Raw genomic sequence first — 19,140 nt, 5'->3', positions numbered from 1 at the left:
GGCCTCCAAACTGGATGAAGAGGAGATGGAGGTCGCTGTGTGTCGACATGGATTGTGTCTTTTGTGTCACTTTCACTTCAGGGACGGCAAACTGTGGCGTGTTTCAGGAACGGTTACATGCCCGACAACTACACTTCTGAACAGGTCCAACTTTTGATTTGCACTCAGAATGATTACATCAAAGAGTTTAGTTAAAAACACTAAATGAAACCTGCAGACTTGCTTAAAGTGATTCGTATCCATGAGAAACTGGAGCGTCATTATCATTGAGTTTATTTCTTTCCCTGCTAAGCAACACCAAGTCTAGCCCTGATTGGCTGATATAAGTGACCACAGACCTGTCGCTGTGTGAGTTTGAATGGGTGATTAGAGACCAACACATGTTTGTTGCTGCTCCATGTTTTCTGCAACATTGTGTGTAGTTACTGCAGCTGTGTATGCATTCTGCTGGCAGGAAACAAGTGAAAGAAAACTGGCGAGCATCCTGGAAGGAAAACTTAATCGGACATAACAAGTTAAAACAGTTTGCAAGCTTCAAGCCAAACTGCTGAATCTACCGTCCAGGTTCTCCTTGATAGCGTGACTCTGTGTTGTTCTCCTTCATTCTTCTGTCTCTGTCTGTCAAATCTCAGCGTATTATAAACCAACTGTTGTCACCCTCTGCTGCTCAGTGTGCTGGCTGTTTTCTCGAGAATCTCAACCACAAGAAAGTTTATACGAACGAAGCTAAAAAACCTGTGACAGTTTGTGAAACGTCATTAGCAGCAGTGAAATAAGTTAGTTAGTGAAATGATAGAGGCTATTTTATGCTGGAAAAATTCTTCTAGCACAAAGTGGCCCAATAAACGGAATTTTTTAATACAGAAATACATCTAATGATAAAAAGCAGAGAATTCATTGTCTGTTTTCCATTGCAGAGCTGGGATGCTCGTCTCCTCATGGAGCGCTCTCGAGCTGTGAAGTGTCCAGATATCAGCGCTCACCTGGCTGGTACCAAGAAGGTTCAGCAAGTGCTCCCCAGGTACAGGATTGGTGCACATGTTGTTTCCTTATTACTCACACAGTGGTAACTGCTTCCTTTGTACACAGTTGAATATCTTCTTTTAAAGCGTAATGTTGCTCTAGCTGTGCTCACTGTGATCCTGAGCTCCTGTTATGTTTGCTGCAGGGGATCCAGCGGAGGATCACAGTGACCCTCATCCACGAGAAGGGCAGCGAGCTCCATTGGAAAGATGTTCGTGAGCTGGTTGTAGGTGAGCAGCCTGCCTTTAGGGTCTAGTCGTGCTATACCTCTGTGTAGAAAACAAAACCCCAAAGCACCGAAACAATGTTTTATAGTGTTTGTGTGCTTTTGATAGAGGAAGACAGGACAGAACATCATTAAAGGGATTTGACTTTGTGAGATCACCCTGAAAACGCACCACTCGGTTCACTCTGAGATATTTTCAGTCTGGAAAGATGAATCTGTCGGGCTTCAGGCTGCTTCTCACTTTAAGCAGTTCATGCTGTAGCTGATGGACCAAAAATGACATTTGATATTTTAGACATTCAGCTGCTGACTCTGAAGCCAACAGGCTCTTGAGTGTGGATGATTGTGTTGGTACTGGATGCTGTGATCAAACAGCTGTTCTGATCTGTCTTCATTCATGCCTGTTGTTATTAAGCCTCCTAAGCTCCAAACCAGTAAAAGCAATCTTTGGAGGCAACACCCTTTTTAGTACTTTGCTGTATTTGTTTGTGATTGTGTGACACTGAACCACAGTGCTATGTATATCCTCTGTAACACTCAGACGTTTCCAGATCAGTGTTTCCCCCTCAGCTGTTTCTCACTATAGAGTCTTTCCTTTGTAACAATGAGGCACCAGCAGAGCATATCTGGCTCCCAGTCTGTGGCTGATAGTGCCCCCTGCTGTTAATAACAGGAACAGTGTAACCTTGGATGGAGCTCATAGTGATGGTCTGAAGATTGCTGCTGCAAGGCAGTAATTTGTATCCATGTGTGCTGTCTATTCTGAGCATATGCAGTTATGTGAGCTCTCAGGTTTTATGTATCAGGACATAATTAAAAACAATCAGGTCCTTAGTAGGTCTTAATATGAGGTAAATATAAAACATGAAGTGTTTGTGAGGTTCATCTGCAGCACCTTTGTCTCTGTGAAATGTTTGCTAATTTAACATTTTCCCTCCTAAACAGGAAGGAGTTTGTGGAGGCCTATGTGAATCATGCCTTCAACACATCAGTGGAGAGTCTGTTCCAGGAGTTCAAGCGAGGCTTCTTCCTGGTGTGTGAGCAGGATTTGGTGAGGCTGTTTCGACCAGAGGAGCTGCAGGGAGTGCTGGTCGGCCAGGACGTGCATGACTGGGAAAAGTTCAAACAGGTACAGTCAGCCAAACAGACACAGGCTGTAGTTTCACAGCTGTCCTGTAGCACAATAACTGTGTACTGCATACTGTCAAAAGCATTCAGTCGGCTGCTTTAACACAAATATGAACTTGAGTCACATCTCAGTCTTAATCCAGACTTTTGTATGATAGTATAATATAATAGTCAGCCCACCCTTCGCAGCTATAACTGCTTCCACTCTTCTGGGAAAGCTTTCCACAAGGTTTAGGTGTGTTTATGGGAATTTTTTGACTATTCTTCCAGAGGTGCATTTGTGGTGTCAGACACTGACGTTGGAGGAGAAGGCCTGGCTCACAGTTGCTGCTCTAATTCATCCCAAAGATGTTCTATCAGGTTGAGGTCAGGACTCTGTGCAGGCTAGTCCAGTTCTTCTACACCAAACTCACTCATCCATGTCTTTATGGACCTTGTATTGTGCACTGGTGCCCAGCCATGTTCACACATGCCCACACTTTACACTTGGCACAGTGCAGTCAGACAAGTACTTCTGGCAACCACCAAACCCTGACACATCCATCGGATTGCCAGTCAGAGAAGTGTGATTCGTCACTCCAGTAAACACATCTCCACTGCTTTAGAGTCCAGTGTTGAGATGCTTAAATCACTCCATCTGACGCTTTGCATTGTGTTTGTCAGTGTAAGGCTGGGATGCAGCTGCTCAGCCATGGAAACCAATGAAGTTTGGACATCTGTAACAACAGCAGACTGCAGATATTGGTGACTTAAGTGCACTATGAGCCTTAGCATCAGCTGACTCGCTGTCATTTCCAATTACTTCCACTTTGTTATAATATCACTAACAGCTGACTATGGAATATTTAATAGCGAGGAAATTTCATGACTGGACTTGTTGCACTGGTGCATCCTATCACATTACCATGCTGGAATTCATTCAGTTCCTGAGAGCGACTTGTCCTTTCACACATGTTTGTAGAAGTAGTCTGCATGCCTAGGTGCTTGATCTAATACACCTGTGTCCATGGAAGTGATTGGAACACATTAATTGAATGATTTGGATGTGTTAGGGAATACTTTTGGCAACATAGTGTATGCCTGACCTTACAAACTCTATGATTATAACAGTCATTTTCACTGTTTTCAGAACACAAGTTATGGTTGGAGATATCATGACCGCCACCCCACCATACAGATGTTTTGGGAGGTATTTGATGAACTAACTGAAGAGCAGAGGAAAGATTTCCTTCGTAAGTACTTGCTGAAGCCTCCATTATGATATGTTACTGAAATCACACTGTATCATATAAAACATTAGATTTTTCTGCGCTTTACCAAGATATATTAGAGAGCAGCATTGTTCTGATTAATATACTGTAAAGCTGCTTCTAGCTGGTGGACTGAGCCGCCTCACCTTTCACCTGGCTCACGTCACACACCTGGAGAGACTCGACCTCCACCTGTGTTGCCTCACGCGAGATGATCTAGAGGCTCTGAGTCAGTTGCTACCAATCTCACACGCCGGACACTAATCGCATGCTCGCTGCAGCAGTCATGTGACTCGTTGTTTTTCAGTCCAGGTGCTGCCCTCTCTCACTGCACTGACCGAGCTTGATGTGTCATCCAATAAGGAAGTGGGAGGTGTGGTCCACCTGCTGGTCTCCGCCCTCCCTGCGACACAAATGAGGAGGCTGCCATTCAACAGCTGCTACATGAGCAACGAGTCCTTCACTGCTCTGGGTAACACACACACACACACTTGTTTATTTATAGAAGTTTTCCTTCAAGTCATTCTCCCTGAATACCTCTTCCACCCTCTAGCCTGAAATGGTGAAAACTTTGTGTTTATGCATCAGCCCTGGCGGTGTCCTATCTGCGCACGGTGGATATTTCCTGGTGTAAAGTGGTTGGCGGTCACTTGGCGCTCCTGCTGGATGCTCTGCAGCCATCAGTCGTCAGCGAGCTCCGTCTTTGCAGCTGCGAGCTCACCACTGATGACATGCTACATCTGGGTAACTAACACACAATGACATTATACTTTTTCTTTTTTGGTCTGTAGTGGATCATTAGGCTGCATAAATGTATATTAAGACAAGTAAAGCCTGAAGGAAATTGATATTTCTTTCATTTATTTCATGCTGCCAGCATCTGTAGCTGTCGTATAAAACAAAACAATGAAACTATTCGGTGTTATTTTTGTCTCCATCAGAAACATTGTGAACAAAACAGTAAAGTGAACAGGCATAAAGTGATCAGTTATCAATGGGTCCTCTTCCTCTGTGCAGCTGCCGTGTGCAGACGGGGCTGTCTCTCCTCACTCCGTGCACTGGATCTGTCCTACAACAGCTTGGTGGGAGACAACGGTTGGTGCAGTCTGTTTGCAGCAGGAGGTCTGGGCTCTCTGGAAGACGTGGATGTCAGTTTGCGACCTTCAACCTCTGCTCTGTGCTCAGCCTGGCTGCCCGCTCTGCTCCGAGCTCTGCCTCAAATGCCGGCGCTGGCTCGACTGGCCATGCAGAGGTGGACAGCTGACTGTCAGGAGAGAGAGCAGCTGAGGTACTGTCTGAAAAAGAGGAGCGTCCTGCTGGAAAGGGATCCAGATTTACAAGACACATCATCAACATGTAAAGGGAACAGTCAGGAGAGCCTAGAAGAGAGTCAGCCTGAGGAGATTGGAGCGGACCGCACTGGAATTTACTGTCAAAGAGCGACCCACTTTGTTGCTTTATTATTATTTTTTTAAGTCTCTGTTACCACAAGAAGGTCAGTGTTGACGTCAGCTGCATCACGTCTGATGTAAACTGTGTCACACGTGATGGTTTCAGGGAATACTGGGAACTTACAGAGTTAAGCACAGCTGGTGTGGGTTATCATATTTGTCGTCTCTCACCTTGGCTGCAGGGTCTGGGTCTTTCCAATGCAGCAGTCCTAACACTTGAGACACACATGCCGAGAAGTGGGGATACCTGGAAATGGACAAAGGCTTTCAGCAGAGTTTTAAAGCAGCTATTCAGGAAAAGAGCTGTGAATTATCTGCATACCTTGTTAGGTAATCAGCTATTTTGGGGTTCTTTAACAAATCAACCAAAAGGTCGACTGAGTATTTTCTCGTCAGAGTACCTTCACCGTTCACGATGATGTTGAGCACAAGCTGGAGCGTTTGATGGATGTTCTTTGCATCAAAGAGCTACGAGGAAATCCCAGAGAGTAGAGACAGGATATTATGTGAATCAGCATGAATGTTGTTTGTTGTTCAACAGATAAAAACAAGAAGAGAAAATAGAAACAAAGTAAAAAAGGAACAATTGTTTCTGCCGTTAAGAAAAAAAAATTGAGTCATGGCAGAGACCTGCAGAAGTCTTGAGTCTCATTTGATGACATTTTGTCAGATTGCCTTGTAATTTAAAAAAAACAAAACTGTTTTTTGAGCAAAAGTTCTCCAGGTTTTTTTGGAGTTCTTTCAAAGTTTTCTTATTTTTGGACGTTAGCTGCTTTTTCACTCTTTTTCAGTCCAGTCTGTGCATCTGAACATTTACAGAAAGATTTCTTTGTTTCGTCTTTAGACACTTTGTTAAACGCAGATCCCAGCAGAGTTCGCCTACCTTCTCTCCAACCTTCTCAGGTTTTGTGGATATTATACATGGTTATGCTGAGGATATGTCGGCTACTTTCCACTGGAAATGCCTTTTGGTTAAACTGTCAGCGAGGAATTTGCACTGTTACATTTTTATATAACTTTAATGCAAAAAAAACAGCTGCTTGTTTAAGTGAAAATACACTGATGGGGTTTTTTTCTATTCATGAACAGGAGTGTGATCAGTTTAATAAAAGAAAAAATAACCATAACCAAGATATGAGGGGAAATCTTGGACAAATACAAGCAGACTGGAGCAGCCAGCGTTCAAAACACCGACGTTCAAGGTAACAGAAGGTTCCCGAGCCACATCCACCCAGCTGGTTTCTGTGTTTCTTGTGTATTTGTGTACACTGTGACTTCATGGCTGTCTTGGGCTCCAGCTCTTGTTTTGGTGTCTCATTAATTTGATTTAATGTCCTGCTTAGTGATAACATCACTCTTGGCCTCCCTGCACTGGCTTCCAATTGAATTTAGGATTCATTTTCAAGTTCTTTTATTGGTTTTTAAATCTTTAAATGGTCTGGCACCTGCTGAAGCCCTATGTCCCCACTCGTTCGCTCCGGTCAGCTGAGCAGCTGTTGCTCTCAGTCCCCAAATCACGGCTGAAACTGAGAGGAGACCGAGCGTTCTCTATCGTGGCTCCTAAGCTTTGGAATAATCTTCCTCTTCACATTAGGCAATCGACATCAGTGCTGGTTTTTAAATCCAGATTGAAAAAGCATTTTTATTCACTGGCTTTTGACTCAGTGGTTGACTGACTTGTATTTTATTGTTTTTCGCTATGTTTATTATTGTATCGTATTTATTATTCTTATGGTATCTATTATGTTTCTATTGTTCAGCAGTTTGGTCAGCCTTGTGTGTTTTTAAAGTGCTATATAAATAAACAATGATGATGATGATGAACATAGTAACGTGTGTTGGGTTGCTCTGTCTTCAGACTCACTGTCAGACTGATTAGACAGTGAGTCTGAAGGTGAGAGTCCTCACTGCCCACGCCTGTCTTTGGGTCTGACCAACACCGTTTCCTGTGTGTCATTCCCCCCTCGCCTTCCCCCCATCTGTCCTGTCTGCACTGACCTCTCCAATAAAGACAAAAGGCCTCATTTTCTGAAACTCTTCCTATCCCATCACCTTGCGAAGAATCACTTCACCATGTTGATTAATAAGGACGGTGGGAATGGTTTGAAGTCTCGTCACAGAAAATGTGCCAAAGGCAAAGAATCTGAGCTTGAAATAAAATGAAATGAAAGATCAGCCCCACACAGGGGTTAAATTCAGATGGAAACTCTTATCACACAAAGAGAACAAGCGAATAAATATATCGGAGTGTGGCCCCTCGACTGTCACAGTGTAGCTGACATTTGATCTTATCATGTGTTAAAGCTATTTTAATTACTGAAGAGAACCAGTGTCAAACTCAGCCCAAGTATGGTTGTACGTTAATCCTTAAAGCAACAACGTTTTTAAAGTTGCAGCGTCATTTTTACACCACACCTAAAATCCCACTAATCGTCCGGGCTCTTCACCCTATGACCACACGCTGGGGTATCTAACACCACATGACCCAAATGGAAACTATGTCAGCTGAAAGAAACCCATCGAAATGTGCAACACTTAAAACTTTGCCTGATTGGAGCATGGCTTCAAATACAGCCCTGAAAACAGACAGGCGGTCGTTGGCATTTCGTTACAAAGTTTCCTTGTTCAAAACTTCTGCTTCATTATAACAACCGAGTGACTGGGATCTACGAGCTGAGCTTGTGTAAGATGTCTGACACTGGAAGCCCAGGTGAGCGGCCATGAAACATGTTTAAAGAACGGCAGCTGTTTTATCATAATTCTGTGGAGAGCTTCATCCTAATGAGGGCTCATGTCCTGAGCAGGGATGCAGAGGAGGAGGAGGAAGGTCCTGGACACATCAGTGGCTTATGTGCGTGGAGAGGAGAACCTGGCCGGCTGGAGGCCCAGAGGAGATAGCCTCATCCTAGAGCACCAGTGGGAGCTGGAGAAGATGGAGCAGCTGCAGGAGGTGGGGCCTTAAAAGATTCATAAAGAAATAAATCTGTTTAATATCATTGAGGGAAAAATGACTTTTCAGCTCAAAGACCAAAGTGCTATTCTAAAAAGTTTTTTCTTAGAGTACAGACTTTACATGACTAACCTCCCCTCTTCTCCCCACCTCACATTCGCCCCCATCTTTCGTCCAGGTGGAAAAGACCCGTCACCTTCTGGGAGAGGCGGCTCCCGTGGGAACAGCTCCCACCACCAAGTCCCTGAGTGAGTCTCTGTCCCCCAGCGTGAGCTCCGGCACTCTGTCCACATCCACCTCCGTCTCCTCGCAGATCTCCAGCACCACCTTTGAAAGCGTGAGAAGGAGCTGGCCACCAAGGTGAGAAAAACGTGGGCTTAGTGGGCGTTCTTGTTGCTGCCTTCTTCCTTCTCTGCTCGGAGCTGATCGGTCTTGTTCCTGTTGTGTTGTAGTGCCTGCGCCTTCTGACACACACCTTCAATACTGAATACAAGCAGCTGGTGAACAGCATCAGTGACTGCAAGGTGAGAAATAATACAAAGAAATAAAAAAATAGCCTTTCTGTGTCACATCAGGGAGTTCCTATATTGACGTCTACCTCATCCTGCTGTTGTTTCACTTCAGCTTTCTCTCATCTCACCGATCGGACGTGATCCATCCGTGACGAGCTTCAGCAGTGCCACCCTCACCCCTTCCTCTACCTGCCCCTCTCTCTCGGACTCGCGCTGTGGCTCCATGGGCCAGAAGTAAACATATTTTTAGGAACATTGACCTCGATCTGCAAACGGTTATTGACAGGTTATCTATTTGATTCTAACTTGGTGTGATTTGTGTTAAAGGACCCCTGAGAACAGCTCACGTGCCTCCAGTCCCTCCTGCTCAGACTGTGAAAACTTCCCGATGGTTCCCACTCTGGAGACCTCCTACCTTGCGCGGGCTGCAAAGAACGAGTTCCTGAACTTGGTGCCTGATATTGAAGAAATGCGACCAGGGTGAGTAATGCCATATTAACCCAAATACTGTCACTATGACATGTGTCTCACAGACCAAATGTAAGTCGACACTCATGTTCTCTAGTTCAAGCAGAAATGATGTGGATCGATTCAAATTCCTGAGCCTGGATGATTTCAGCTGGAAACAAACCAACTCTGCTTCTTCCTCAGATAATTCAATTCAATTCAATTCAATTTTATTTATATAGCGCCAAATCACAACAAAAGTCACCTCAAGGCGCTTCATAGATACAGAGAAAAACCCAACAATCATATGACCCCTTATGAGCAAGCACTTTGGCGACAGTGGGAAGTAAAAACTCCCCTTTAACAGGAAGAAACCTCCAGCAGAACCAGGCTCAGGGAGGGGCGGGGCCATCTTCTGCGACCAGTTGGGGTGAGAGAAGGAAAACAGGAGAAAGACATGCTGTGGAAGAGAGACAGAGGTTAATAACAGATATGATTCAATGCAGAGAGGTCTATTAATGCATAGTGAGTGAGAAAGGTGACTGGAAAGGAAAAACTCAATGCATCATGGGAATCCCCGGCAACTATGCAAGTTGTAAACAGTTGTAGGATTAAAGATTATTGAATGTACAGAATGATTATTTACACAGAGCTATACAGTAGTGCAGTTAAGATAAGTGAGGGTGTAGATAGTTTCTACAGAGGCTATATAAAGTGCTAGTGGTTGTGAGTGGTGGTTCAGTCCATGTTATTATTGTGTTTGAGGGTACAGTTGTCCATTGTGGGTGTGTGTATGTTCAGTCCATGAGTTAACGTGGGTCAGATGTCAGGAGGCAGAGTTCAGGAGTCTGACAGCTGTGGGGAAGAAGCTGTTCCGGTACCTGGTGGTCTTAGTCCGGAGGCTCCTGTGGCGCCTCCCAGAGGGCAGGAGGGTGAAGAGTCCATGTGATGGGTGACTGGGGTCTTTGATGATTTTCCCAGCCCTTTTCAGACACCGCTTCCTGTAGATGTCCTTTATGGCAGGAAGTGGTGCTCCGGCGATGCGCTGGGCAGTTTTCACGACCCTCTGCAACGCCTTCCGGTCCGAGGCAGAGCAGTTCCCGTACCAGACTGTTATACAGTTGGTCAGGATGCTCTCGATGGTGCAGCGATAGAAGTTCACCAGGATGTCTGAGGACAGGTGGTTCTTCCTCAGAGTCCTCAAGAAGAAGAGGCGCTGGTGAGCCTTCTTGACCAGCTTGGAGCAGTTGGTCGTCCAGGTGAGATCCTCGGAGATGTGGACTCCCAGGAACTTGAAGCTGCTCACACGCTCCACAGCCGTCCCCTTAATGTGGATGGGTGGATGTGGGTCAGCATTCCTCCTGTAGTCCACGATGAGCTCCTTGGTCTTCTCGGTGTTAAGCAGCAGGTTGTTTGTGTCGCACCACTCAGCCAGACGATCCACCTCCTCCCTGTAGGCGGCCTCATCGTTGTCACTGATGAGGCCAATCACCGTGGTGTCATCTGCAAACTTAATGATGGTGTTGGAACCATCAGCAGGTCTGCAGTCGTGGGTGAAGAGGGAGTAGAGGAAAGGGCTCATCACACAGCCTTGTGGTACACCGGTGTTCATTGTGATGGTAGATGAGCAGCGGTTATCCAGCCGGACATGTTGGGGGCGGTTGGTCAGGAAGTCCAGTAACCATTTGCAGATGAGGGAACTGATGCCCAGGTCTGTCAGTTTCCTGATGAGTTGTGAGGGGTGGATTGTATTGAATGCTGAACTGAAGTCTATAAACAGCATTCTGGCGTAGGTGTTGTTGTTGTCCAGGTGTGAGAGGACAGAGTGCAGTGCGATGGAGACTGCATCCTCTGTGCTCCTGTTCTGGCGGTATGCAAATTGGTGGGGGTCCAGGGTGGGGGGGGAGACAGGATTTGAAGTGTGCTAGGACCAGCTGCTCTAAGCACTTAGCTATTTACAGTTCATAACAAGAGACAAGGCACCATTTCTCTCCTTTGTGTTCCAGTCATCACAGCAGATTAAACTTTTAAAATATTTGCAAATAGTATAAAGAAATATATAAAGAAGTAAAACAATAATTTATTAATACTTAGAAATACTAAAACTTACATTTGTCAGCAAAAACTGCTGCCATCTGAACCGAAACGTTACAAACCAGCTTACCCACAATCTGTGTATTTTTCTATGCTGGCTACTTAAATTGGCATCCAACAAGCTATTTGCTTTAATCTTTTATTAGACAAAGGCTGACTGGTTAGTTCAAGCTTCAACTGCATCCAAAGGACTGAAAATGTTTTAACACAGTGACTGAACTTGATTGAAGTCTCCGTAGTTTGTTGAATCTGTTTCGAGTGACTTATTTTCACAATTCCAGGAATTTTTAAAAGGCACCAAAAAGCATTACAACGCTGAGCTCGAGTCTGTGGACTTCAAAGGAAATGCAGAGGAGGCCAGGGTCCACATCAACAGCTGGGTGGAGAAGCAGACACAAGGTAAGCATAATGTAACTTTAAATGATCTCCACTGTAAATCCTTGGGGATCAGTTGTGTTGTGTTCAGTTGAGACATTATTACCGGATTGTCCACCGTCCACATTATTTTCTGTTTCCAGTTCTTCCAGTCTAATTTCTATTCAGTATTAAGCAGCACTATCTCTGGGTTTTACTGTTTGGTTTCATGCTATTAATAAAACCATCACAGCAGTATGTTGCTGTAAATAGCAGGCCAATTCTTCTATTCTTATTATATTATGTGATGGGTACTTCTACTTTGATCACTTGTGTCTTTAACATATTTTTATTTTTCAGGCCCATTTAGGATTGGCTGCTATTGATTCTATATCTTTATATTATCTTAAGTGCAGCAGGAAATTCATTCATTGTTTTTATAAAAGCGCGATACAAATACAGGCCATTTATAAATCTACCATCTATAATAATAGGATACAAGGACTTTCTATGAGGGTTATAGGACTGTGGTGCCACCTGCTGGAAATGAGACAATCTTAATCCCATTATTTTTGTAGGAGCCATTTTTGGGTTGATACCTCATGTTGCCGCTAGAGGTAACCTTTTTAAGTTTTTTCTTTTTTTTTTAAACTTTATTTAACAAACAATGAGTATACAACATACGAACAGATGAAGTATACAAAACAACAGAACATGAACACAAAAAGCCAAGAGTAAAAGAAAAAGGTAACAATTATAAGAATTCACATACATGTATTGTTTTGAGAGCCTTTGTGTTGGTGGAGTCTGATATTGATTGTATGTACATTTCCACATCCTTAAAATAATGACAGAAATATGGTGTTTTGTTAGTAAACTTACATTTATGGATAAAAAATGTAGCTAAAAGTATGAACAAATTCATCATAAAAAACATTTCTCATACTTCTTGGGGAACTTAAACAAACAGAATAAAACATTTTCCCATCGTAAAGAAAACTCCCTTAAAATATGGACAATAACAAACCTGCTAAATTCCTTCCAGAATCTCTGTGTAAAAGAACAGTACCAAAAAAGATGCGTCACAGTTTCTGGATGATCCCCACAGAAAGTACAATTAGTATTTATGTCCCTTTTACATTTGACCATGTAGTGACTGGCTGGATAACATTTATGTAGAATTTTAAATGAGACTTCTTTCACCTTATTTACAATCAAATATTTATGGGGGACCATCCAGACTGTCTTCCACTTGATATCTGGAACATATCGGTTCCAATAAGATGTTATATATGGGAGAGAGACGATATCTTCTTGGAATAACTACGTATTCTCTTATTGCTGTTACCAAGTTCCTGTGAAAAGCAGATTTTTCCTATTGGTGACTCAGCTGGATCAGGGAGAGTGACTGAGGCAGATATTGAGCTGTATGGTAGGTTTATGTAAGGTATTTAAGGTGGACGCACGTAATCAGCGTCAGGTGTGTTGTTAATCATAAGAAGGCAAAACGTTTGTGACCGCTGCGCTTTTATCTTAAAATGTTTGGAACAAAGACCAAAAAGGACAAGATAAGTACTGCTGGAGTTATTGGACTGTTTAATTAATTCATGCATACCAGAAGCATCGCGTCACCCCCGCTAACAACCACCTCAGTGGCTTCAAGCCTACGCTTGAATTTTTGTTTTTTGTTCCCTGTTATACTGATCATAAAGCTTTTTCCCCTTTTTTTAAAATAAAAACCATCTTGCTGTTGCCCTGTTTTCTGATTTTATAGCTGAAGATGTTGTACAGTAACTAGTGCATCTTTGGTAATAGTTAATAGTTTTCATAAATCCTTTTTACCAGATAAAATCAAGGACTTGCTAAGCCAGGATGCAGTGGGTAGCCTGACGAAGCTGGTTCTCGTGAATGCCATTTACTTCAAGGGCAGCTGGAACACGCAGTTTAAGGAGGAGAAGACTGCTGATGTGCATTTTCGACTGAACAAGGTAACAGTGCAGAAAGGCAGCATAGGATGGTGCAGTTATACTTTGATCTGTCATACTACAAACGAGCTGTGGACTTTGCTGAATGAGAACATGAAGCCTGGAGCTCTGAGGGGATAAAATCGTGCTTTTAGGACGATCACTTTCCAACTTTATGCAGTTATGCAATGCAGTTTATTATTCATGTAATATCCAATAAGTTCTCAAATAAATCTCAAACAACAGCACATCACAAACTTCGGCTAACAAGAACAAGTTGTGTTGTGACGTGTGCTCTACATCCAAATCCACTCAATGGCTGGAATAAAACCATGACAGAACTTTTTGAGATCATTTTGAGACTAAACACAAAAAACATTTCTCTTGTCTCCCCTATTTTTCAGAACGACACTAAGCCGGTGAAGATGATGCAGCAGAAAAGTAAATTTCCTTTTGCGACCATTCCTGAGGCCAACTGCAAGGTAACATCCATCACTTTCAGCTTATTACAGGATTTCACCAGCATGATCTAAAACTTGTCTTTTACAAATATCAGCCTAAATTTCTAGATTAGGAAGTCAGATCATCTTTGATGGAGTAATAAATAAAAACAATGTTTCTGGACAGATTCTTGAGATGCCGTATAAAGGAAATGACCTCAGCATGCTCATATTCCTGCCTAATGACATAGAAGATGATACCACAGGCTTGGAAAAGGTAAGATGCACTTACCAGTACTTTAATGTCCAGTTTCAATCAGACAAGCTAGTGACACTGTATCCACACAGCTGGAGAAGGAGCTGACCTATCAGAACTTTGTGGACTGGACTCGCCCAGACATGATGAGCCCCAACGAGGTTGATGTCAAGCTCCCTCGATTTAAGATGGAGGAGAAGTATGACTTGGAGAAAATCCTGACCAACATGGGAATGGAGAACGCTTTTGACATCTACAAGAGAGACTTCTCTGGTGAGAAATATTGCACCAATGAGACACACTGAATCAATTATACAGTTATATTGAGAGCACAAAAACTGCAAAACATCATCTGGTAAAGAAAAAAACACAACTGATTTCTGGGCTCTTCATCTACTAGGAATGTCTCCAGCAAATGACCTGATAGTGTCCAAAGTTGTCCACAAGGCTTTGGTGGATGTAAATGAAGAAGGAGCTGAGGCTGCTGCTGCCACTGGGGTTGACATGGAAGTCCGCTCTATAACGATTCCCGCTGAGTTTGTTGCCGACCATCCCTTCATCTTCTTCATCCGACATAAACCCACCAAGAGCATTCTCTTTGTGGGCCGGTACTGCTCACCCGAGTAAACACGAGCTGACATTGACATGAATTAAACATAAAACATTATATACAGTATAAGATTTTGTAAGGTAAACCTAGTTCATACAAATGAAGTAAAGAAAAGTTATTAAAACAAAACGTGCCTTGCTGTTTATTCTTTCAGTGTCCCACAGTAGCACATTTCCTGCTAGGAAAATGTCAGAAGTCACATCATTTCTGTAAATTGGGAAGTAACTGTAATACATCAAGTCACCTCTGTCTCTTGTTACCAGGACTTTTTAAAATGAATGGTGCAACATGGAAAGAGGCCCTACACAAGAGTTTAGCTTTGAGCTCAATATGCGATGATCCTTTCAGCCATGACATCTCTGACATGGGAAACCAGGGAATTTGATTAGAAAATGGTGAAGGATTTTCTTTTCAGTTAGAAACTGGATTTGTGTAACATGGTGGTGAAAAGCCCCCAAAGAAAGCAGCATATGATCAGTCGCTATATTGCATTTAATACAAACGTCCTTCGTGTATCCTTTGAATACAGAACAGATCATTTCTGATATCTATGAGTAAACCCAACGAGCACGTGTCCCAAAAGACCCCACAGTGTTTTTATCTGGCTTTTCCCTGACAGTTAGTGGACACTGACAGATGTGTGCTGAATATGAAAGGAAACAAAAGAACTAAAGAAGGTTTGCAGTGTTAAAAACAAGAACTACATGAAGGTTGTTTCATCCTGCTGTAACTTATGACAGAAGCATCTTTTGTTTGTTTTTTCATTTATTTACACAAAGACAGATGTTGAAATAACAGGAGTAACAGTTTAATTCAATTGAAATCGGTCCAATCGTCTATAGTGAAATTATTGTTTTTCATTAGTTGGCAAAAGATGGGGGTTGTTGACGGCAATTCAGTGAATGCACTTTCTTTTTCTTCAGGAATAAAACACAGAGTAAGAGCACATGTTAGCACTGTGTACAACTGTGAGGGAAGCAGTTCAAAAACACGAGACAAGCTGTAAAACTGAATGAAATCAGGCACCATTAATGGATCATTACAATAATTCCTGCAGACATCTGCAAACAAATGACAGATACTTGCAGATCAGTGAACCAAAGCAGCCGAGCAAACTTAGTTTGGAGTGGAGGTGTTAGGTGGAGGAGCAGGAGTGACATACTCATACATCTGTACACCGTTCCTACACAGATGAAGGGAGACAGATATGAGATAACAGGAAGAAGTTATGAATATAGAGATGTTCAGCAGCTGTGTTCACTCCAGTGTTTGTGTGTTTTACGTACAGTACTCCAACAGGACGCAGGTTCTGGAGCACACAAAACACACAACAGGTGACGAGACAAGCTGCAATACTATCATCTATCCACTAGGTGGAAGAATTGATCAGTAGAAAGAGGAGATGTGCTCAAAACGACATTCATACATAGATTTATTCTTCTTAGTTAGTCTTAAGAATTAGGATTCACTGACAGTGAAGAAGTTTACTGGTCAGCAAAGTTATTTAAGGGTCAAATACAAGAAAGGTGACAGCAGATTGATTTTACATTCAAACAAAACAGTTTTTCCTTCAGTTGGCCTGAAGCATGCAAAAGTTTTAAGCACTTTTATCAATTAAACTCTAATGACACCTGCCACTACCTCTGGTTGTCTCAGCGGTCCCTGGTTATCTGTCCCTGGCTCTCTGTACAAGTAAGCTGGCCTCATAATGATGGGAGTAACAGCGAGTGGAACTTGCTGCTGAGATACAGGAAGACAAGATCCCGGGAAGGTGTTGTTAACAAACCACCCAGTCTCTGCTGCTGGCTGAGGGGGGAAAGGTGTTCCAGTGGGCAAAGGAGGAGGAGGTGGAGGGTTGGGTGTTTGCCCAAACATCACATCGTCAAGCCTGCAAGGAACATCATGTTCCAGATCTTCCCTGTTGTCCATTTTCGTGATGTTTTTGTCTGAACTCATCCAGAAGAATTTCGAACCGATTCTGTCTGGGATCCTGTGGCACAAAAGGAGGGTTTGATCCTCTTAGACTGGGACTGACATCTTATATAATACAGAACTATAGAAAGGACGAGTACTATGAGGGAACAAAGTGACTTATCAGTGAAAAAACTGGTAAGTCACACTTGAAAATATGACATTTATTTTACAAAGAAGTTTAAAAAGGACATTTAAAGTGCTGCATTTGCAAACTAATTGAAACAAAACTGAAAACTATGAAAAATCAACAGTAATTAATACCCCAAACTATGAATTCTGTTAGCTCAAGACTTCACTGCATTTATATTGTAATTGTTCGAATGTGACACAATCAGAGTTTAAAACATAATGCACTGTTACACATGCAGTTACCCACTTCTGCATAATATAGTGAACGGATTTCAGTTGTTCTTTACTTTTAGTTCAGCTTCAGCTCAGCCAGTTACAGCATTAAAGTACTGACCTCTGAACTGTGCTGCAGTGGGATACGGTGTAGATTCAATACTTGCAGATTCAAGTTTTACAGGCGCTCCTGTGATAAACTAGTACAATATGATGAATTGTTAGAGATGAAAGCATCCCCAAATTCGATTCATCTGTACCAATCCACAGAAAGGTTCATGTTTGTCTCTGTTTTGAGCTTGTGGGTTGAATGTATTTAATATTTCTGATACAATTTGCAATAAAATCCTTCAGTTATTGAAGAAAACAACTGTCAGTTGTTGTGTCGCTGTTCTTTTATAAAGTCCTACAGTTGCTATACACATCAAACACACAATGATACTTCATTAATCAACCCTTACAACAAATATCATCTAAAGAAAAAGTAGTTCAATTGGATTATGACTCAAACCACGGAGCACATAAAGTGGCAGCTATTTTACACATACAGCCTGCTACAGCTTTCAATAAAAAGAGTAAACATGCTTGTTTAGAAGTGTTTCACAAGAGCCCTACAGTACCCTATTAACATTTTCTAATATTGTATTTTATCCAGTTGTTTGAACTGACAGGACTCACTGCCTTCTTAGAGCTTTAGCTTGATCATGTTTTTGTGTTTTTTGCATCTTGTATCTTGTAAATTATTCTTTTTTTTTTTTTTTTATTGATATTTTTCTGTGTTTGTCAGGTTTCCTGTATTATTATTTTCAAAGTCCCCCCTTGTTCTTTGTCAGAGTGTCTGCTCATCTAGCCTCATGTCTCTCAGGTTGCATGTTCTCTGTTCCCAGTGTTTCCCAGTTTAACATTTCTGTTGTAGTTTCTTATTGCATCTTGGACACTATGGGGCTGTATAAAATGTGTCAGTGTCCAATTACAGTTAAGTGTATGAATATGTATGTGTGTTAGCCCTGCGACAGACTGGCAACCTGTGCAGGGTGTACCCCACCTCTTGCCCTATGACAGCTGGGATAGGCTCCAGCACGACCCTGAAAAGGATAAGCGGAAGCAAATGGATGGATGGATGATTATAATAAAGTACTTCTAACTGAGAGTTTTTGATTGAGAGCAGAATATGTCCATGCATGCCTTCTAATCTGCCAAATACTTTAATTACTAAAATTACCACAGAGGTGAAATGTGTGCCCCCAATCCTCCATATTTAACCTCAAATTTGAGACTTTTGTTATGTGGATTGTTTTTTCATATCTCAAAGGAAAGCAGGTCAGCACAGAATGTCTGCTCAAACATATTTATATCCAACTAGCATTGGTATGCGTTCACATATTCACACAGAAATACAGAAGATATTTGCAGGAGAAACTACAGATGCACTTCTGACACAGTGCATGCACGTGACAGCTAATTTAATGTTTTAAAAAAAAAAAAAACTAAAGCAAACAGAAAACATTTAAAGCAATCGCAGAGCATCACTGTCATCACTGTTGCTCTGAAGTGTTTGAAGTGGAATGTTTACTTCCTGTTTAGCTCAGGTTTGGTCTCCATCACTGCCCGAGTCATACCAAAAACTCAGATTTGTTTTGCATGTGCAACATCCCCCCCCACCCCAAACCCACGTTTCTTCCTTCCCTTCCCTTTCACAGTAAAAGTCCTGGAAACTAAACTTCTGGACTCTTAGATCAGGAGAGACAACTCCTGTAAAATAGCAACTAAATAAAAACCAAACCAATAAGGTCGATTCTGGAATTTAGAGAAAATCCTGTTTTTGGTTTGACTACTGATGCAACAGAACAGTTTATTTTCTTTCTTCTTATTAAATTATTCTTTAGATATACAAATACATATACAAAACGAAAAAGGAGAATCATTTTTTCTTGTCAAATACACACGTTAGCGTCGTCTATGAAGCTGAATCCAACAAGTGTGAATGATATTGCATTGTCGAAAATGTAATTCTTCATTAAATTAAGAAAGTTTCAATTAATCAATTAATTAAAGAATTAATCATGAGATAAAAATGATCATCTGAATAAATCTATTTTGTTCACTTTTGCTTTTCTTT

The sequence above is a fragment of the Maylandia zebra genome, linkage group LG6 (assembly GCF_041146795.1).
Source record: "Maylandia zebra isolate NMK-2024a linkage group LG6, Mzebra_GT3a, whole genome shotgun sequence".
Lineage (NCBI taxonomy): Eukaryota > Metazoa > Chordata > Actinopteri > Cichliformes > Cichlidae > Maylandia > Maylandia zebra.
This window is presented reverse-complemented; position numbering follows the sequence as displayed.